This window comes from Aplidium turbinatum, chromosome 3 (assembly GCF_918807975.1).
Source record: "Aplidium turbinatum chromosome 3, kaAplTurb1.1, whole genome shotgun sequence".
In the NCBI taxonomy this organism is placed as follows: domain Eukaryota; kingdom Metazoa; phylum Chordata; class Ascidiacea; order Aplousobranchia; family Polyclinidae; genus Aplidium; species Aplidium turbinatum.
Genome location: NC_137474.1, coordinates 21114940 through 21138249, shown reverse-complemented (window position 1 = coordinate 21138249; position 23310 = coordinate 21114940).

The following is a 23310-nucleotide window of genomic DNA, read 5'->3' as shown; positions in this document are numbered from 1 at the left end:
TTTTAAACCATTCTGCTCGCGTTTCCTTCGTCTGCCCCACCACGAGCTTGCCATCCCTAGAAAGGAAATTTAATTATGAACACGATTCAAAAATAAAATTCCGAAAAATATTTCGGGAAAATATTTTTATAGACGCCTAATTGAAGGCGTCTATAAACGTTAAAATCTCTATTTATTTTTAAATACATAAGACATTTACCCCATTTTTAAACCATTTTGCTCGCGTTTCCTTCGTCTGCCCCACCACGAAATTGCCACCCCTGGAAAGGAAATTTAATTCTGAACACGATTCAAAAATAAAATTCCAAAAAATATTTCGGAAAAATATTTTTATAGACGCTTAATTGAAGGCGTGTATATACGTTAAAATCTCTATTTATTTTTAAATACGTAAGACATTTCCCCCATTTTTAAACTATTCTGCTCGCGTTTCCTTCGTCTGCCCCACCACGAGCTTGCCATCCCTGGAAAGCAAATTTAATTATGAACACGATTCAAAAATAAAATTCCGAAAAATATTTCGGGAAAATATTTTCATAGACGCCTAATTGAAGGCGTCTATAAACGTTAAATTCTCTATTTATTTTTAAAAACGTAAGACATTTCCCCCATTTTTAAACCATTCTGCTCGCGTTTCCTTTGTCTGCCCCACCACGAGCTTGCCATCCCTGGAAAGGAAATTTAATTCTGAACACGATTCAAATATAAAATTCCGAAAAATATTTCGGGAAAATATTTTTATAGACGCCTAATTGAAGGCGTCTATAAACGTTAAAATCTCTATTTATTTTTAATACATAAGACATTTCTCCCATTTTTAAACCATTCTGCTCGCGTTTCCTTCGTCTGCCCCACCACGAGCTTGCCACTCCTTGAAAAATAAAAATTTAATTCTGAACACGATTCAAAAATAAAATTCCGAAAAATATTTCGGGAAAATATTTTTATAGACGCTTAATTGAAGGCGTGTATATACGTTAAAAACTCTATTTATTTTTAAATACGTAAGACATTTACCCCATTTTTAAACCATTTTGCTCGCGTTTCCTTCGTCTGCCCCACCACGAGCTTGCCACCCCTGGAAAGGAAATTTAATTCTGAACACGATTCAAAAATAAAATTGCGAAAAATATTTCGGGAAAATATTTTTATAGACGCTTAATTGAAGGCGTCTATAAATGTTAAAATCTCTATTTATTTTTAATACATAAGACATTTCCCCCATTTTTAAACCATTCTGCTCGCGTTTCCTTCGTCTGCCCCACCACGAGCTTGCCACCCCTAGAAAAAAGAAAATTTAATTCTGAACACGATTCAAAAATAAAATTCCGAAAAATATTCCGGGAAAATATTTTTATAGGCACCTAATTGAAGGCGTCTATAAACGTTAAAATCTCTATTTATTTTTAAATACATAAAACATTTACCCCATTTTTAAACCATTTTGCTCGCGTTTCCTTCGTCTGCCCCACCACGAGCTTGCCACCCCTGGAAAGGATATTTAATTCTGAACACGATTCAAAAATAAAATTCCGAAAAATATTTCGGGAAAATATTTTTATAGACGTCTAATTGAAGGCGTCTATAAACGTTAAATTCTCTATTTATTTTTAAATGCGTAACACATTTCCCCCATTTTTAAACCATTCTGCTCGCGTTTCCTTCGTCTGCCCCACCACGAGCTTGCCACCCCTGGAAAACAAATTTAATTCTGAACACGATTCAAAAATAAAATTTCGAAAAATATTTCGGGAAAATATTTTTATAGACACCTAATTGAAGGCGTTTATAAACGTTAAAATCTCTATTTATTTTTAAATACGTAAGACATTTACCCCATTTTAAACCATTCTGCTCGCGTTTCCTTCGTCTGCCCCACCACTAGTTTGCCATCCCTGTAAAGCAAATTTAATTCTGAACACGATTCAAAAATAAAATTCCGAAAAATATTTCGGGAAAATATTTTTATAGACACCTAATTGAAGGCGTCTATAAACGTTAAAATCTCTCTTTATTTTTAAACACGTAAGACATTTACCCCATTTTTAAACCATTCTGCTTGCGTTTCCTTCGTCTGCCCCACCACGAGCTTGCCACCCCTGGAAAGGAAATTTAATTCTGAACACGATTCAAAAATAAAATTCCGAAAAATATTTTGGGAAAATATTTTTATAGACGCTTAATTGAAGACGTGTATAAACGTTAAAAACTCTATTTATTTTTAAATACATAAGACATTTCCCCCATTTTTAAACCATTTTGCTCGCGTTTCCTTCGTCTGCCCCACCACGAGTTTGCCATCTCTGGAAAGGAAATTTAATTCTGAACACGATTCAAAAATAAAATTTCGAAAAATATTTCGGGAAAATATTTTTATAGGCACCTAATTAAAGGCGTCTATAAACGTTAAAGTCTCTATTTATTTTTAAATACGTAAGACATTTACCCCATTTTTAAACCATTCTGCTCGCGTTTCCTTTGTCTGCCCCACCACGAGCTTGCCATCCCTGGAAAGGAAATTTAATTCTGAACACGATTCAAAAATAAAATTCCGAAAAATATATCGGGAAAATATTTTTATAGACGCCTAATTGAAGGCGTCTATAAACGTTAAAATCTCTATTTATTTTTAATACATAAGACATTTCCCCCATTTTTAAACCATTCTGCTCGCGTTTCCTTCGTCTGCCCCACCACGAGCTTGCCACTCCTAGAAAAAAGAAAATTTAATTCTGAACACGATTCAAAAATAAAATTCCGAAAAATATTTCGGGAAAATATTTTTATAGACGCTTAATTGAAGGCGTGTATATATGTTAAAAACTCTATTTATTTTTAAGTACGTAAGACATTTCCCCCATTTTTAAACCATTCTGCTCGCGTTTCCTTCGTCTGCCCCACCACGAGCTTGCCATCCCTAGAAAGGAAATTTAATTATGAACACGATTCAAAAATAAAATTCCGAAAAATATTTCGGGAAAATATTTTTATAGACGCCTAATTGAAGGCGTCTATAAACGTTAAAATCTCTATTTATTTTTAAATACATAAGACATTTACCCCATTTTTAAACCATTTTGCTCGCGTTTCCTTCGTCTGCCCCACCACGAAATTGCCACCCCTGGAAAGGAAATTTAATTCTGAACACGATTCAAAAATAAAATTCCAAAAAATATTTCGGAAAAATATTTTTATAGACGCTTAATTGAAGGCGTGTATATACGTTAAAATCTCTATTTATTTTTAAATACGTAAGACATTTCCCCCATTTTTAAACTATTCTGCTCGCGTTTCCTTCGTCTGCCCCACCACGAGCTTGCCATCCCTGGAAAGCAAATTTAATTATGAACACGATTCAAAAATAAAATTCCGAAAAATATTTCGGGAAAATATTTTCATAGACGCCTAATTGAAGGCGTCTATAAACGTTAAATTCTCTATTTATTTTTAAAAACGTAAGACATTTCCCCCATTTTTAAACCAATCTGCTTGCGTTTCCTTCGTCTGCCCCACCACGAAATTGACACCCCTAAAAAACAAATTTAATTCTGAACACGATTCAAAAATAAAATTCCGAAAAATATTTCGGGAAAATATTTTTATAGGCACCTAATTGAAGGCGTCTATAAACGTTAAAATCTCTATTTATTTTTAAATACATAAGACATTTACCCCATTTTAAACCATTCTGCTCGCGTTTTCTTCGTCTGCCCCACCACTAGTTTGCCATCCCTGTAAAGCAAATTTAATTTTGAACACGATTCAAAAATAAAATTTCGAAAAATATTTCGGGAAAATATTTTTATAGACACCTAATTGAAGGCGTCTATAAACGTTAAAATCTCTCATTATTTTTAAACACGTAAGACATTTACCCCATTTTTAAACCATTCTGCTTGCGTTTCCTTCGTCTGCCCCACCACGAGCTTGCCACCCCTGGAAAGGAAATTTAATTATGAACACGATTCAAAAATGAAATTCCGAAAAATATTTCGGGAAAATATTTTTATAGACGCTTAATTGAAGACGTGTATAAACGTTAAAAACTCTATTTATTTTTAAATACATAAGACATTTCCCCCATTTTTAAACCATTCTGCTCGCGTTTCCTTTGTCTGCCCCACCACGAGCTTGCCATCCCTGGAAAGGAAATTTAATTCTGAACACGATTCAAAAATAAAATTCCGAAAAATATTTCGGGAAAATATTTTTATAGGCACCTAATTGAAGGCGTCTATAAACGTTAAAGTCTCTATTTATTTTTAAATACGTAAGACATTTAGCCCATTTTTAAACCATTCTGCTCGCGTTTCCTTTGTCTGCCCCACCACGAGCTTGCCATCCCTGGAAAGGAAATTTAATTCTGAACACGATTCAAATATAAAATTCCGAAAAATATTTCGGGAAAATATTTTTATAGACGCCTAATTGAAGGCGTCTATAAACGTTAAAATCTCTATTTATTTTTAATACATAAGACATTTCTCCCATTTTTAAACCATTCTGCTCGCGTTTCCTTCGTCTGCCCCACCACGAGCTTGCCACTCCTTGAAAAATAAAAATTTAATTCTGAACACGATTCAAAAATAAAATTCCGAAAAATATTTCGGGAAAATATTTTTATAGACGCTTAATTGAAGGCGTGTATATACGTTAAAAACTCTATTTATTTTTAAATACGTAAGACATTTACCCCATTTTTAAACCATTTTGCTCGCGTTTCCTTCGTCTGCCCCACCACGAGCTTGCCACCCCTGGAAAGGAAATTTAATTCTGAACACGATTCAAAAATAAAATTGCAAAAAATATTTCGGGAAAATATTTTTATAGACGCTTAATTGAAGGCGTCTATAAATGTTAAAATCTCTATTTATTTTTAATACATAAGACATTTCCCCCATTTTTAAACCATTCTGCTCGCGTTTCCTTCGTCTGCCCCACCACGAGCTTGCCACCCCTAGAAAAAAGAAAATTTAATTCTGAACACGATTCAAAAATAAAATTCCGAAAAATATTCCGGGAAAATATTTTTATAGGCACCTAATTGAAGGCGTCTATAAACGTTAAAATCTCTATTTATTTTTAAATACATAAAACATTTACCCCATTTTTAAACCATTTTGCTCGCGTTTCCTTCGTCTGCCCCACCACGAGCTTGCCACCCCTGGAAAGGATATTTAATTCTGAACACGATTCAAAAATAAAATTCCGAAAAATATTTCGGGAAAATATTTTTATAGACGTCTAATTGAAGGCGTCTATAAACGTTAAATTCTCTATTTATTTTTAAATGCGTAACACATTTCCCCCATTTTTAAACCATTCTGCTCGCGTTTCCTTCGTCTGCCCCACCACGAGCTTGCCACCCCTGGAAAACAAATTTAATTCTGAACACGATTCAAAAATAAAATTTCGAAAAATATTTCGGGAAAATATTTTTATAGACACTTAATTGAAGGCGTCTATAAACGTTAAAATCTCTGTTTATTTTTAAATACGTAAGACATTTACCCCATTTTTATACCATTCTGCTCGCGTTTCCTTCGTCTGCCCCACCACGAGCTTGCCACCCCTGGAAAGGAAATTTAATTCTGAACACGATTCAAAAATAAAATTCCGAAAAATGTTTCGGAAACATATTTTTATAGACGCTTAATTGAAGACGTGTATATACGTTGAAAACTCTATTTATTTTTAAATGCATAAGACATTTCCCCCATTTTTAAACCATTCTGCTCGCGTTTCCTTCGTCTGCCCCACCACGAGCTTGCCACCCCTAGAAAAAAGAAAATTTAATTCTGAACACGATTCAAAAATAAAATTCCGAAAAATATTTCGGGAAAATATTTTTATAGGCACCTAATTGAAGGCGTCTATAAACGTTAAAATCTCTATTTATTTTTAAATACATAAGACATTTACCCCATCTTTAAACCATTTTGCTTGCGTTTCCTTCGTCTGCCCCACCACGAGCTTGCCACCCCTGGAAAGGAAATTTAATTCTGAACACGATTCAAAAATAAAATTCCGAAAAATATTTCGGGAAAATATTTTTATAGACACTTAATTGAAGGCGTCTATAAACGTTAAAATCTCTGTTTATTTTTAAATACGTAAGACATTTACCCCATTTTTAAACCATTCTGCTCGCGTTTTCTTCGTCTGCCCCACCACGAGCTTGCCACCCCTGGAAAGGAAATTTAATTCTGAACACGATTCAAAAATAAAATTCCGAAAAATGTTTCGGAAAAATATTTTTATAGACGCTTAATTGAAGACGTGTATATACGTTAAAAACTCTATTTATTTTTAAATACGTAAGACATTTCCCCCATTTTTAAACCATTCTGCTCGCGTTTCCTTCGTCTGCCCCACCACGAGCTTGCCACCCCTAGAAAAAGAAAATTTAATTCTGAACACGATTCAAAAATAAAATTCCGAAAAATATTCCGGGAAAATATTTTTATAGGCACCTAATTGAAGGCGTCTATAAACGTTAAAATCTCTATTTATTTTTAAATACATAAGACATTTACCCCATTTTTAAACCATTTTGCTCGCGTTTCCTTCGTCTGCCCCACCACGAGCTTGCCACCCCTGGAAAGGAAATTTAATTCTGAACACGATTCAAAAATAAAATTCCGAAAAATATTTCGGGAAAATATTTTTATAGTCGTTTTTGTGATGCTTACTTTTCTTGCCATATCACATGTCGCAGTCTTAATAGATACGATTTTATGTCTAACTTTTCGCAATTGCAGTTGCTTTATCTTTGACAAGTTGAGTTTTGTATTTAAATTTCTGTGTTCACTGTTCATTTGGCTATGGAAAAGATATAACATTTGCTTTGATGTGGTAAGGAGAAGTGATTTTATCAGCTTCCGAATGTTGCTACTTTCATCGCATTGTTAACCGCGCAATTTTTTACGGATCATTTTTTTAGGCGGATCACGCAAAAATATTCTGCCAGAATGAGGGTGGTATTTTTTTTTTATAAAAAACATTTGGTGCTCTTCCACAAGACGCCCTGTTGGTTGGTCAACCGGACAAAATGATGACGTCATAGTACGTCACACACATTGGAATAGACTATTATGAAGGAGGAAGTGCGGGGTGGAAATGCAATGAAACACACCAGAAGGAAATTGTCTCCCATTTATTGATTTCTTGCTCAATTTAAACAAATTTGCAATCGTTAAAAAGCACAAGCATAGATCTAACCAACTAAGTTAATACCAAGTCCCAAAATACTACTAGTTTCATCTGGTGGCTACCTAAACTTGACCTAATTCAAACCATTATCAAAAGTTTATTTGCAATGATAAAAACATTAAACGGCAGCCAATTAAAAGAACATGTTACTGTTTATTGAAGTGTTAACTTTCATTTTTATACCTTATTTAATATATGAGCAATCGTTGTTCGAAGACAGCCTCCCAACGAAGCTTTTGGCCAATGCATTTCAATGGCGAATCGATCGTCTTCCAGTTCACGCCCTGCATGTTCACAATAATTAATTGTCTCCCATTTATTCATTTCTTGCTCAATTTCAACAGATTTGCGATCGTTGAAAAGCACAAGCATAGATCTAACCAACTATAAGTTAATACCAAGTCCCAAAATACTACTAGCTCTATCTGGTGGCCACCTAAACTTGACCAAATTCAAACCATTATCAAAAGTTTATTTGCAATGATAAAAACATTAAACGACAGCCAATTAAAAGGACATGTTACTGTTTATTGAAGGGCTAACGTTCATTTTTATACCTTACTTAATATATGAGCAATCGTTGTTCGAAGACAGCTCCCCAACGAAGCTTTTGGCCAATGCATTTCAATGACGAATCGATCGTCTTTCAGTTCACGCCCTGCATGTTCACGATAATTAATTGTCTCCCATTTATTCATTTCTTGCTCAATTTCAACAGATTTGCCATCGTTGAAAAGCACAAGCATAGATCTATCCAACTAAATTAATACCAAGTCTCAAAATACTACTAGCTCTATCTGGTGGCTACCTAAACTTGACCAAATTCAAACCATTATCAAAAGTTTATTTGCAATGATAAAAACATTAAACGACAACCAATTAAACGAACATGTTACTGTTTATTGAAGTGCTAACTTTCATTTTTATACCTTATTTAATATATGAGCAATCGTTGTTCGAAGACAGCCCCCCAACGAAGCTTTTGCACAATGCATTTCAATGACGAATCGATCGTCTTTCTGGATTCACATTGCGTGATCGCGATAATTGTCTCCCATTTATATTAAAAAAATGCTAAAGTCATAGAAAGGATTAGGATCAGGCACACAAATAGCCTAATTGGTGGTGTAATGGCTTGTCCGAATCAAGTAATGTAACAAACACTGATCAATAGGAAAGCGATGTGTGCTCTAGAGCGGTGTAGAACTTTGATCCTTTTTTGAGGTCGTGAAAGAATTTTTGTCACTCGGCCCTCAGTCGACATCAACTGGAAAAGCTCGGTTGAGGAAGCAAGTGATGTCAGCTCCAAGTGCAGGAGCCAGAAAATTGTTCCTATTTGGATGGAGAAACCTCTGCAAATAATAAGAAGCAACAACAACCAGCGAGACAGTGGGTGCGGATACTTATGTTTTGTTCAATGCTTAGCCAAGAAATTTTTTCACAACACATAGCTAAGCCTAATAAACCTAAACTTAAATATGGATCAAAGGTACCGTAAGTAACGAAACCGTAATGAAATGACTTGGGCTTGCATTCTCGTGTTCTTTCATTACCACACGAAGTCATTTTCCTAAAGGCATCCGTGTGTGTAAACAAAATGATCCATAGGTCCAAACCTTAAACGTTGACATACAAAAATCATGTTACAAACGTTAGTTAAAACAATTATGTTGTTTCATCTGACATTGCACGTTTGTTAGCCTAGTTTGTTTGTTATAGAATAAATGATTGAATAAATAATAGAATAGAAAAAATAAATTATCATTGCAAATAAACGTTTGATAATGGTTTGAATTTGGTCCAGTTTAGGTGGACACCAAATAGAGCTAGTAGTATTGTGGGACTTGGTATTAACTTTGTTGGTTAGATCATGGCCACCTAAAAGATACGGCCTGATTTGTCACATTTTGCATAAATTTCCAGATTTTTCTAACTTTGGGCGAACGTTTAAATAAATTTTTCTAAAAATTAGATTTTTACGCTTTCTTTATTCTTTTCCCCAGATGACACAATAGGTTTTAACATCCTCACATGTTGAAAAACAAAGAAAAATTGATTTTGAAGATTTTAGTCAGACTGTTAATTTTCAATAACAGTCTGATTTTGCGTTTTTCAACTTACTTTTTCTCATTTGCTACTGCTTTCCCAAGGCAACAAAAAAGTTTTATGTCATTAGGAAATCGCAAAAAGTAAGAACATCTAAAAAAATGTCAGTCAAGCACCAGCAGTAGCTGTAATCAAAATCTGCAAAATGTGACAAATCAGGCCGCATCTCCAGGTGGCCATGGTTAGATCTATGCTTGTGCTTTTCAACGATAGCACATCTGTTTAAATTGAGCAAGAAATAAATAAATGGGGGACAATTAATTATCAGGGCGTGAACTGGAAGACGATCGATTCGTCATTGAAATGCATTGGCCAAAAGCTTCGTTGGAGGGTTGTCTTCGAACAACGATTGCTCGTATATTAAATAAGGTATAAAAATGAAAGTTAGCACTTCAATAAACAGTAACATTTTCTTTTAATTGGTTGTCGTTTAATGTTTTGTCATTGCAAATAAACTTTTGATAATGGTTTGAATTTGGTCAAGTTTAGGTGGCCACCAGATGGAGTTAGTAGCATTGTGGGACTTGGTATTAATTTAGTTGGTTAGATCTATGCTTGTGCTTTTTAACGATAGCAAATCTGTTGAAATTGAGCAAGAAATGAATAAATGGGAGACAATTAATTATCGTGAACATGCAGGGCGTGAACTGAAAGACGATCGATTCGCCATTGAAATGCATTGGCCAAAAGCTTCGTTGGGGGGCTGTCTTCGAACAACGATTGCTCGCATATTGAATAAGATATAAAAATGAAAGTTAGCCCTTTAATAAACAGTAACATGTTCTTTTAATTGGCTGCCGTTTAATGTTTTTATCATTGCAAATAAACTTTTGATAATGGTTTGAATTTGGTCAAGTTTAGGTAGCCACCAGATGAAGCTAGTAGTATTTTGGGACTTGGTATTAACTTTGTTGGTTAGATCTATGCTTGTGCTTTTCAACGATCGCAAATTTGTTTAAATTAAAGAAGAAATCAATAAATGGGAGACAATTTCCTTCTGGTGTGTTTCATTGCATTTCCACCCCGCATTTCCTCCTTCATAATAGTCTATTCCAATGTGTGTGACGTACTATGACGTCATCATTTTGTTCGGTTGACCAACAGGGCGTCTTGTGGAAGAGCACCAAAAAAGATTAAATTATCTTTGATTATTTTAAAACAAAAACGATCTGGTTTTTCTGCAAATTTGGAATTATTTGTCAACTATTTAGGCCTCACTTAAGTATTCTAGTGACATCTGATGATGTGACCCAGGTTTATGTTACAGCAATAGGCCTAGTATTTTTTCCTAGGCTTTGGTCTTTCAATGCCAGTATGTTAAATCAATTACATCTTGCTGCTGGCTAGAATTTAAACTGACTGCTGATAATAATGTGTTACAAAATATCTACAGAGCCAAAACTGCTGACAAACTATAGCCTAAGCGAGTACAATCAGCCGACTTCTTCGGAACCTCGACTCGAAAGTCGAACAGATCGAGTTCTCATGTCAAGCGCGAAAGGGAAAAGTTGAAATAATTCAACTTCTGTTTTCACGCTTGAAATCGAGATCTCCAAACCGGTGGCGCGACTCGATCACGCTTCACGCTCTCAGTGTGCAGTGGCTTCGAGAGGGGGGGGGGAAGTCGGGCAAGTTTCTCCCCTAGCAAAACATTGTAAAGGAAAAACGAGTAGTTTTTTGTTTTTGCACTTTTGAGGGGGGCTTATTTTTAGTAGTACTAAAGTAAAAATGTACCAACTAAATAATCAACAAATTCTTAAATGAAGTGCGTAGTTCCAAGTATTTCTCAATCATTGTAAATGTCACTCTCGATGCTTCTCATCAAGAACAAATCATTTTCGTGTTATGGTGGGCGATGTTGAATAGCTTCAAGACGTAAAATCTGAAACTGAAATGATTTCTGTATCACTGAACGGTTTCGATTGTATTGATAGTTTCAACTTGAAAACTGGTGCTGTTTTAGCTAAGCGAGAACTATTTTTGCTTGACAACTGAACCTTAAGTTCAAAATCTGCGTTGGCCAGGCGTAGGCAGTTGTATCCAACATAAGTTATCTGGATACTGAAAAGTTTGGGTGTTCATCAGGAAAGTTAAAGGTATCAGTCCAAGCACGATTAAAAAAAGTAAATCCTGTATATTTTTTGTTTATGGATCATCATCATCATCAGTCATCATCTCCGCCTGCAGCAGATTGCGCATCAACATGAGTTATTTGCTTCCAAGAGTGGCGATTTTGAGCCAGCTCGCCCAGTGTCGCCAAGTTGAGTCCGGTCCATGATTAGATGTTGTCTTAATTGCCATCGTTTTGGTTGTACGCCACGTTTTCTTTTTCCTTACGCCACGTTTTCTTTATCTTTTAGTGTGGCCGAACAGTTTTAAAACTTTTGATTTTATTATTGCTGCAATTGGATGTAATTTTGTAATAGTTAAAATATCTTCTGTTTTCGTGTGGTCAAGTAACCTTTTGTTGGTCATGCTTCTCATGATGTGATTGTGGAAGGTAGTGAGTTTTTTCTTTATTTGAGTTTTTTCTTTATGGATGTTGTTGCTTAGGCTAAATCTAGTTGGAATTCAGAATGTTGCCTACAGACAGCGTTGTTCAAATGTCTTATCATTTTTGGAGTAATTGATTATCTGTAAACTTGTGGCATCTTTAAAGTTATAGCTCAGTCAGAGGAAAAATTCTGAAAAATCTAAAGAAAGCTGTCCTATCATCTTGCAAGAAAATTGACTTCGAGAGAGTAATCAAGGCGTGGTGCAGTCAAACCCAATGCTTTGCATTACCCTTTTGAAATTGAAGCTCTAAAGACGTTTCTTAAATGCATCAAGTTGAAACCAACAAGAGTTTGATCGGAAACTGAGTCAATGCTAAATTAGCCTACAACTAGCAGTTTTAAACTTGTGACTGCTTTGCATTATGTAGATTACGGTCCTAAACAAGATTCACTGATGAATTTAATGAAATTAAAAGAAGATGTAATCTAAGTAAGAGAAAGCTGAGAAGAGTAGGCTACTACTCGCAAACTAAAGTTGCAGTGGCAATTATAAATTTAAAAGAAAATGATTTTCTTTTCTTGAGGACAGAACGCTTTATAACTCCACTTAACTAGCTGAATCATTCAAAGGAAATGTATTCTATCGTAGCCTACATTGCAAAGGATTCGATAGTTGTTGGAATTGACAAATGTATCAACAAACTCAAACATAGGCTATCGTCGATAAGTTTGAAGTTCCATGAAAACTTCATCGTATGTCTGTTGTGCAGTTGCGGGCATGTGGACAAATTTAAACCATTTGTAGGCTACAACAATGACATTTTTCAAGACATTTGGATGAGTTCAAACAAGAACGAACCACCCCATAATCTCTACACAAGGAATCATTGATTGCAACTTTCGAAAGGTTTTTCCAAATAGTTTTGTTATGATTTTTTTTTTTGTGTTCCGGTAGCTACCTTCAACGGTTGCGCTTTGAGAACATGGTTTTAGCAATTACTGAAATTTGTAAAGAATTGTTTGCGCTCTAGAAGGCCTATGACTCAAAACCGATTGAAAAGCCTAACTATACATGTTGTGCATCAATTCAGATGTCGCAAAATTTTATCATATGATGCTGTGATCCGTAATTTTGCATTGCAAAAAGTCCAGAAAGGGTTGAATTAAATCAGGGATGTCCAAAGTCCGGCTCGCGGGCCAACTCCGGCCCACGAGACGTTTTTGTATGGCCTGCGCCTGTTGTTGTACAATGTGTTATTTTTGGCCTGCAGACACACAAAAATCATATAAATTCAACTTGCAGTTTTCAGAAAAATTATTGTGGCTGTTGGCCCGCGAACACTTATTATCAAATCTGGCTCGCGTGGGCAAAAGTTCGGACACTCCTGAATTAAATGCTTGGTTGAACTATTTTCGTTGCCTTTAGGCCTACCGTGTGTTTACAAAGCTTTCTGGACAAAATAGTTTGCCTCAATGGCATTTTTGCTGCAAGTGTAATCCAGTGATTATTGATGATTTTTATATTGAACAAAGTTCTTTTCATGCTGAGGAAAGTAGGCTAATTTCAGCTTAACACGAACATGCAACGCCAGATACAAATTAGTTGTATATTTGCTAAAAAATATTATGGGGCCCATTTTTCGTGTAGTTTCCCGACCAGTGCTGATTTCTCTCGGAAGCCCTGTCAGTGTGAACACTTTTTTTTCAGTGTGAACACTCGTTTTTTTGACACGCTTTATGATTTGCGCTTATGCTTGTCAGTGTGAACCCGCATAAGGCCTGGACACAGCGGTAAACTATAATCTCTTTGTGGGAAAATTGTAACATAAAGTTCCCGGATCCGTTCGTCTGTATGCAATGACCGAAAAGAAACACTCTTCTGGAAACGTCTATTCGAGAATTGTATTTCTGTAAAAAATAGCCCACTGGCTGTCGAAATTGAGATGCAACGCGATACACCAATAAACTTGTCACTACAATACAAATTACTGAGATAAAAGACGGAAATTTCGTCCAGCTGGCAAGCACTAAGCAAAACAGTTAAATATGCGACCAACCTTCAAGCAACAACTTTCAAAATGACAAGAATAGATTGCAATATTTCAAACGCACGTAAGCAGTTTCTGTGACGTAATAATGAAAGGCATTATAAAGCTATTCAAGCACCTGCTAAGTTTGGCTTACACCATATCTCGGAATTCAAGATTTAACAATGATATAATGTTATGCTGCAGCTGCAATGTTTTACAGGTCTTGCAAACGATGGTGCAATCTGCTCATTTTTAGAAATATTCCATTACGTAATACGCTAAGATTCAGTAGACCTGAACGGTTTTATATGACGTTTGATTTGGTCAACAATTGTCTGGAACATAGCCACCTCTAGTTATGACAGTTTGACATGGCATAACTAAAAAAGAATTGACAACAATCGTGAGCCAATGAATAAAAACACACGATACACAAATTGTTTGAATCACTCACCTTTAAGTTAATACGCAAATACAAAGGGCATGCAAAGAATGAACAGCAATAAAAATAATACACGACGATAGGCTACATGAAATTGGTACCATAGGTACACGCTAAATTGACGCTACCTATATACAATCGTTGCGATAATAACCGACTGTTCTGGGCTCAGACAAGGGTCGACCACCGCAGACAGAACTGGCTCAAACCCTAACACTTAAGTGTTCTTTACGGGGGCGAGGCACGAAATATCTCTCAACACGTATTATATTTTCACTCTCCCCGTACTCTCATCATAGTTGCAAAGGACAACTTTAGCTCTCCGACCACTACAAGTTGACCAGGCTCCAAATTCTTGGTCATTTTTAACCATTTTTTCGGCCCTGAAGCCCTGGCAAGTAAAAATCTATCCATTTACTCCAAAACTGCTGAGAAAGTGACAAATTGAACCGATAATCCCTTCTTAGTTGGTCACGATCATGTGGTTTCCCAACAGCACAGTATGGGTCTAAGTATGGGGTCAAAAGTGAGGCAGGGGTGATGACAGTATCAATTCAATTCAATTCAATTTATTTTTCATTGCTGGCGCGAACATGTAGAGAACGGCAAAGTAAACTCACAAATTTAGCACCAACAAAAGGGAAAGATGGCAAAACCAAAAGGTTTAAAATATGCAAAAACAGTGTTGGGATGTCACTATCTTTAATTTGTACAGCCACAAAACCTGGAAATGAGATAGAAAAGATACAAATTTTTATGTGAAACCGGTACAAAAATAAGGCTACAATTACAATCAACACTTGCCAGTGCAACAAGGGCGATTTTAAACACGAGCTGAAGTTAAACAAAACAAGCTCAAACCCTCCCTTTAATAAAAAAAAAAAAATAGGCCGAATATTACTGTACAATGAATACTTGCAACAAGGGCAATTCAAACTTTAGGCTACAGTTAAAAAAATAGTGAAAAGTTTCCAAAACTTTTCACTTTGAAAGTTTAACGAAATTATGACGTCACAAAATAAAGATTCAGCAAAGTAAAAAGTTTAGGAAACCGGCTTAGTGTGACCAAATGAATTCAGGAAAAATATTAAGTCCAACGCGAGATACAATTAACTGTTTGAAGGTTGGGGGGGGGGCTGTCAATTCAACTTTTTTGCATCAACAGTTGTATCTCTAAAACCACTGAGGCTGCGACTATGAGATTTCTTGACTTTTCCTAACTTTCATTCACCTCTATTGAGCTGAAATTTTGAGCGAATAAAGGTTATAAATTGAGAGATATAAGGCATTTCTCAGCACATCCTCTGAAATATTTCATATTCTATTGTTCAAAATTTTCCCACCAGCTGGATGAAAGTAATTAATTTGGCCCATGTCTCGTTAATCCTAACTGCTTCACAGCGTGAAGGAAATTGACAGTATGCGTGGACCTTTTGTTCTCACCACGGCTTATAAGCGACGTCGATACAAGAAAAGCTTCAACTTTGATACGATGAGTTACCGTCGCTTGCGGTTGAAATTGCGTAAAATTAAACATAAGACTTGGTGCCAATGCATCTAGAGCGAGAATAGTTTTTCGCAGACAATTATGTCCTTTCAATCAAACAAAGCATAGGCTACAACGTTATTGCCTACTATAGAAGCTGCTCTGTAACATATTATGATTTTGGTTTCAAATCTTTCCTTTTGTCCGACACACTATCAAAAGCAGAAAAGGCGTCGATGTTCCCAAAGCTTCTCACATATACTTGTAAACATTTATTTCCAAGTCGACATGTAAAGATTTGAAATGCAATACGCTTCTCATTTGTGTAGGATAAACCAGAACATCACGCTTTTGTGAAAAGGACGATCGTTCCACCACGTTTATACGTGATGCAGCTTAGTTGAATCAATATATTCGAGGCTTCTTGTACCAGGTTCACTGTCACTGATAAACTAAACCGCGATGCAGTACCTCGCAAAGCAATTGTAGCGTAACATTTCCATGTGCTATAACTCGTCATAAATTGTGAAAACTTGTGTATTTACTTGTCAAGTTGTCTCATGTGAAAGATAAGTTTGCATAGCAATGTCACAATGAAATCTTATCTCCGTTTACCAAACTAAAGATATGAACTTATGCGACGTCTTGCAACGTTGAATCGACAGAAAGGCGGGTAACTGCCAAACTGAACTGAGAATGCATGAAAGAAATCGTTTATTATCGAATGGACGTGACGTCAGAAAACGATGAATCGACATAGGCTAGCGGCGAGAGATATTTTAGTTAGATAATGACACGCGGCAGCGCGTTTACATTGAATAAAAATACCTTTATTTTATCCATTTCTATTTCCATTCTTCCTAGTTTCGTCTCACAATAACAAACAAATGAAGTTACGCATATTTACTAAATTATTCAATAAACAATAATGCATCATCCAGCATTATGTCAGCGCTGATTGACTAGACATATTCACGAGTTGTGTGAGAATTGTATTCGATTAATCGCATTATTTATTGTAGGTAACACCTGCAAAAATTCAAGTAATTGCAGACTCTGCCTTCATAAGTGTAGTTTAGAAGTAGCCATCTCATATTGAGCCAATCCAATCAATGTAAAATAGAACGCTTTTACTTGATAGCGCGTGTGATATATAGGTTTTATCTAACTACTACTTTCAGTTACATTGAAAGTGAATGAGTAAGCATTATGCAGTCTGTGACAAGGACTGGAAATGTATAATCAGAAAATATAATATCATAAAGTATATTGCGTTATGTACATCTAGTAATTTTTATGAACATGGTATCATTTTGCAGGCAGGCGTTTTTATAGAGATACAAACTTATTCCATAGTTTGATTTATGGCACTTATCCAACTGTTTCATAATGCGAATAGCTGTTTTAGTTGAATTTAGAAAAAAATATAACTTATAACCGCAGACAGATGCAACTTTTTTCATGCTTTAGGCAATCGGCAGTACGGTGAACTATAGTGGTACATAACATAACCCATATGCGGGGTAATCGCAAGGGTCAACCCAAGTAATGGAAAGGTTCTTTTTGAATTATGGTGATGGAATTCTTGTAATGCTATTGAACTTCATCTTTTTATGAAAAACTTATATTGTTTGCATTTGCAAGAAATATCAAACTTTTGGATTTTTTTTATCACTGAACTGTCCGTTAGTAGAATGTTTCTTTATTACCTTAGTTAGGCCTATTGGTAAGTCAGGAAAGTATTTGTTGATGTGACATATGAGGATATTGTAAGAGACCGAGTTATTTTGTAAATAGTATTTGATTTTTGAACACCATCAAAATTTTCTCACAACACACAAATGCGCATCGAGATATAGTGCTCACAGTTTGGAAAAGTTAGATTGTGATAATTACAACTTGCCTGAGTAGGCCTACAGCAAGGGACAATCAAAATAGATGAAACCGCATTCATGGTAATATAGACGTTTTGCAAACTGCTCTTTTCGTTTTCAATATAATAACAAGAATGACAGCTTATTTTCACTAAACATATAAACAAATATCAAAAATTATGAATGAACAGCGCATCTATATTTTTCGGTTTAGGTTCAACAATGCATTCTAGCCGTCAAAATGATGGAATATTTGGTAATTTTGTTGAGACGTACCATTGCCCAATCGTTGAATTTACATCAGAGATAATTTTATTAGATAGATTATCAGTTTCATTCAGCGTTATAATGTTGTTTTTCAAGCCACGTGGCGTTCATGGTCATAACGCAACATTGCAGAAACAGCCAATATTGATACCAGGTAGGCCTATTAATTATTACGCCGCTTTCGTCGAATCTACGTCGCTAAACGACGATATTGTGCAAACGCCTGTTGGATTTCCCTTCTACGTGTAGTTTATCATAAACGTGAAGCATTGCTCAAAAAGCTAATCTGAATCACCATAGATAACCATAGCATTCATATAGTTTCATCATCAGTAAATATGTAAAGTGCACTTCACAATTTTTAACAACGGTCTGACAATTTATTATATTGCAAAGTTTTGATTTATTCTCGATTTTTATAATTCTGTGTAACAGTTTTTTTCTAACTAGTTTCTATGGGACTAACAATTTGTTTCATTATACATTTTCTTTAGTATTTCAACGCCATTATTAAAAAAATTACGTCCTTTTCACTTTTAAATAAAACATGGCAAGGCAAGGATTCAGTGCTGAAGAAATATTGCAACATGTTTTACTGGATTCTGACGACGAAAGCCAGGCGGATGATTTGGAGGATTTATGGCACTCCGATTCAGATGAAGAAGCGGATTCTTCTCCGTCAACTTCCGCAACAGCGATTCCGATCGAGATTGACGACCAGTTACCTTCCATGGGCGATGTTCAAGCGGAGTTTGCGCCATTAGGACGGATTATAACATCGAAAAGACTGGTGAACAGCATAGATTCCTATCTCGACATGAACAACTACGATGCTGTTGAGTTTTCCTGACACACTGAAGTCTTATACAACTTTTGTAGAAAAGCCAAAGAACAGACAAGAGGGCGGCGTCAGCATTACTTGGTCTAATGCGAGACCGGTGCACAATGGGAGAAGGGGCCGGGCTAACATTATATCTGGCCCGATTGGTGTTAGAGGAGAAGCCAAAGAAGCCAAGACCCCTCGGCAAGCATGGGAACTATTTTTTTCTTTAAACATTTTGAACATTATTGTTCAAGAAACAAATAGAAAAATTGCAACACTCATTTCTTAATTGCCAGAGAGAATTTTAGATGACAGCAGGTACTGCTATTTTGGCCCAACCAACAACGAGGAGATGCTGGCCTTTGTTGAATTGGAGTACTTTCGGGGGCTTTTAGGACAGGCTGGTCATTCCACGGATGTATTGTTCAATCAACTGCAAGGACATCCCGTGTTTAGTGCAACAATGAGCAAGAACCGCTTTAAATTTTTATTTTCGAACATTTCGTTCGACGACCAAAATACTAGGCCGCAACATTGGAAGAATGACCGGTTGGCCGCATTTCGAGTCGTTTTCAAAATGTTTAACGAAAACTGCATCAAACATGTCATTCCAGGTGACTACTTGTCGTTGGACAAAACGCTATACCCCATGAGGACACAAATTGCCTTCAAGCAATATAATCCAAACAAGCCTGCGAAATATGGCCTTCTGTTCAAGTCGGTAAACGCCAGCAGATTCCCATACACATTTGCGGCATCGGTCTATTCAGGTAAACCGAAGGAAGAGCCATTTAATTTTTACGTTCGTGGAACAGAAGAACTGGTAAAAGGAATGGTGATGAGCCTGGAACAACACGGTGACCTTCAAGGTCAGAATATTTTGTATGACCGCTTTTACACCTCCATACCACTCGCGCAGTGGTTGCTTGACAGGGGTATAACGTCAGCTGGAACCCTCAACGCTATACGTAGAAGAATACCCCTGGAAGTGAAGCAAGTAAGTGGTAGGGAGAAATCTTCGTACGAAATTTATTGGCAGACGAGTGAGGCTGATCTCAGCCTACATTCTTATGTAGTAAAAACGAAGAATTCTGGCATGCGGAATGTGTTGATGTTGACGACCATGCAACCTCTATTGGGGATTACCAAGGATGACGGCAAAAAGAAGCCAGGCTTGTATAAGCTTTACGACTTCACAAAGGGTGGCACCGATATCATCGACCAAAGGATGGGTTGGTTCATTCACGTGCAAAGCGAAGTCCCCACGATGGACAACTACTGCGTTTGCTTATTGAGAAGGTGCCAAAGCCACAAAAAATAAACTACCAAAACACCGTGGCCAATGTCAATGCTGTGAAAAGCCTTTATGCCCTGCACGTTCCATACGAGTATGTCAAGTTTGCTTTTGCGCAGAATAAACTATTTGAATGATTGCGGTTTTATAAACTTTGGCTTCAACCACAGCCTAAATAAAACGCGGAGCTCAATGAGAGATTTTCCTTTTTTCCTTTTATTAGACAGATAGCTATTTTTACGTTGATTCAACATATCAAGACATTGAATACTTGTAAACATGTGCGGTTTTGCAATTAGATTGCTTATCAAAATCATCTATCCTTTTTTGTATAAAAAGTGGGTCATAAAACTAATCGTAATACTCGATGTAAAATTCAGCATTTTTATATGCTGAAACAGTATTGTATTCATATTTTATAAATCCATTTTCTATTTAGAAAATATCAATATAATGCGGTTTGAGCATAGCTGAATTTTAGCACGGATACAACGACTGATTTTATGACTTTTATACAAACAAGGACAGAAGAGAAGTAATCTAATTGCAAACCCGCGCATGTTTACATCGTCTTGCAATGTTGAATCCACGTCAAAATGATTGTATTAGCGTTGTATTCAATTTCTCGTATTATCGAACTGTAAATGTGCAGCCACTTGTAATTTCAATGTGCCTCATTGCATATTCTTAAATATTTCTGAATTTGTGTGTACATAACCTGACAGAACACAGGTTGCTTTACCATTGAATCAAGTTGAAAAACGTTGCTGCAAGAGCCTTGTGCCAATTGCTGCAGTCCGGTATTGCTGTAACCAAATCAAAATACTTATCAATATTTTGCTGCCAAACTGACATTTTTATCGCATAAACGCCCATTAGGCAAAAAAAAAAAGGCAGCTAATTCTTTGTAAAGTATTTCTCCAGGTTCACAATGATTTGACGCATAATAAATACTACTTTGAATAAATCTAAATATTGTTTGGATTTTAGTGTGTGGCATATGAATCTTAGAGAGCTTATTGAATCCACAAGAAAATGACCCGAGGCATTACAGATTTTCCTTTTGATGAAAAGCGTTGTGACGTTCTGTTAATTAATGAACCGTAACTGTTTTATTTTGAATTTCTTTCTGACTTCTGTTTATGTAAAGCATTATCGACTTTATCGGGTAATCTTACTCCTAGTACTAGCCTTGTATGTAGCCGAGTTCACATTGAACTTACATTGAGAGACGCTGTTGCAACTACAATACATTGCATTTAAACCGCTTTTTTTGTTGCATGATCTTCCATTCGTTTCGTGGATTACATAATAGTATTTGATAAACGCCACCCTGCTTCTTCAGCTGGTCTACATTTGTTAATAAAGCGTAGGAGTTGCTGTTCTTGGAACCGAGGTCACAAGATCATAATCCAAATTGGTGTGACACGCGTTCAGAAATCTCATTACTGCATGTAATTGATGAAGCATTGTTCTTTTAGTCAAGAAGCGAGCTTTATTTTGAGCGTGGGAAAAGTTATTATTTTGCATGAAAAATATAGATTCAAATTGAGATTATGTAAAAAAAATTTAATCACAACATGGCAATGCATGTTCTTCATTACTCTACCAAAAAATAATGTGTAAACTCATGCTACAATTGCTTTAATCGCAAAATAATCCAAAAGTCATAAGTCACCTCAACATTTCAACGTCTATGAGCAGTTCTAAAATTCACATATGTTTAATTTTCGGATATGCTCAGCGTGAATAATTTTACAAAGTGAATCCCAAAGTTTGAAGCCGTACCTTAAAAAATAACAGAGATATCACTCCTAAAGCATAAGAAGAATCGACAGCCCCCCCCCAAACTGAGCAAGACTCCAGGGAGCCCAACCTCGTAAGGGTTAAGTACAATCAAATACCAGGGATCATAGGCTACGCATTATTTATTTTTTAGATTAGGATTGATTAATCAACTTTAATTGAAAGTTATCAAGATTTCACAAAAATTAAAACGAAATAAAAAAATTGGCGATTTAAATGCATTTCTAATTTTACAGTAAGGTAGACTAAATAAAAATACCAAAACAAAACTTCGTTCCTAAACTTTTCATCAAATTTTCCTATAATTCAACTGATGATCCACTGGGATGCACGGTGTGACAAAACATTTTAAATAGAGTTTAAAAAAATATATTTAAAAGCAAACAATTATATAATTGTAACAATTTGTATAATAAATTAAGCCACATAAATATCGGCCACGAAACCAAATCTACTCAGCCGAAATCTAGCCAAGACATCTACCAGAGGGTTTAACAAGTCAGGACACGAAAACATTACATCATTAACACAAGTTCTTCGAAATTCAGACTTGCCATCGTAAACAATGCGTATTTTTAATTGTGACGTCACAAAGTATGGTAAATACCACTCAAATTCCTTTACATTTCCTGCTTCACCAGCACGCTCAATATAACCATTAGATTTAAGATCCTTCATGGTGTCAGTAAGGAAATCACGAAGTTCAGGTTGTTTAAAGTCTTTTTTCTTAAAGCAGCAGCTCTATCTGACGCCAACACAAAATTGTTAAGTTGATCAATATCTTCCTTCAACGGTACAGGTATCTTAAATCGACCATCTTTCAACTCAATATTCGGTTCAACAAGTTCTCTAGCCAAATTATCATTGCGAGATAATTCACAGGTTTCATTTTGCAATGTCAAATCCTGAATGACTTTATTCAGGTCTGCTATTTCCATATCACGAGACTCAATTTTACGCTGAAAGCCAGGTATGACATCCGACTCTGAAGACGTCTGCACTCTGCACACATTAGCAACGCTTTCATCTAGGTAAGCACTTTAACAAGCAGATTTCTAATAAACCACAAACCAATCAGAAGCTACGCTGTTCATGACGTCATCAAAGTTGCGTTTAGGAAGAATAACAGAAAAACGCAAATCCTAGCTAAATTAAATCAATACTTTGCCATCGGTTGACTTGGCGCATTAAGTTAGGGCGATGGTAGTTATTACATTGACGTGGGTTTGATTCCCACCTCTGTTACAGCTCTTTTTTCTTCTGTAATTACCAAACAAAGTTCAAACTTTGACAAGTTCGACATGTATTGCCCTTGAAGCCATGCAAGTAAACAACAATCCCCATGCCTTACGTGTACTTCTCCCTTGAACGAATTCAATTGGCCCCAAGTAGTCCATGCCACAAATGTCAAAGGCATTATCACATGTAGCAGTACGAGCTACTGGGAGATCTGACATGAGCTGCCTTATGGGCTT